Here is a 225-nt window from a genome sequence, read left to right on the forward strand (position 1 = left end):
TATATATATATGAGTGTAACAACCATATGCACTTCTTAACCACGGATACGTTATTTGAAAGGAGCAAGACTAGGTCTAGGTTTATCCTGTATTGACTAGTTAGTTTATGTTGTTATATGAGTGTGTGCCTTGGGTTTGTTCTGTTAATTAGTATATTGTCTATTTGTTTGATAAATTTTTCAAAATAAAAATAAGAATTCTCTCTTTCTCTGTCTGCCTGTCTGA

This window comes from Penaeus monodon, chromosome 33 (assembly GCF_015228065.2).
Source record: "Penaeus monodon isolate SGIC_2016 chromosome 33, NSTDA_Pmon_1, whole genome shotgun sequence".
NCBI classification, from domain to species: Eukaryota; Metazoa; Arthropoda; class Malacostraca; order Decapoda; family Penaeidae; genus Penaeus; species Penaeus monodon.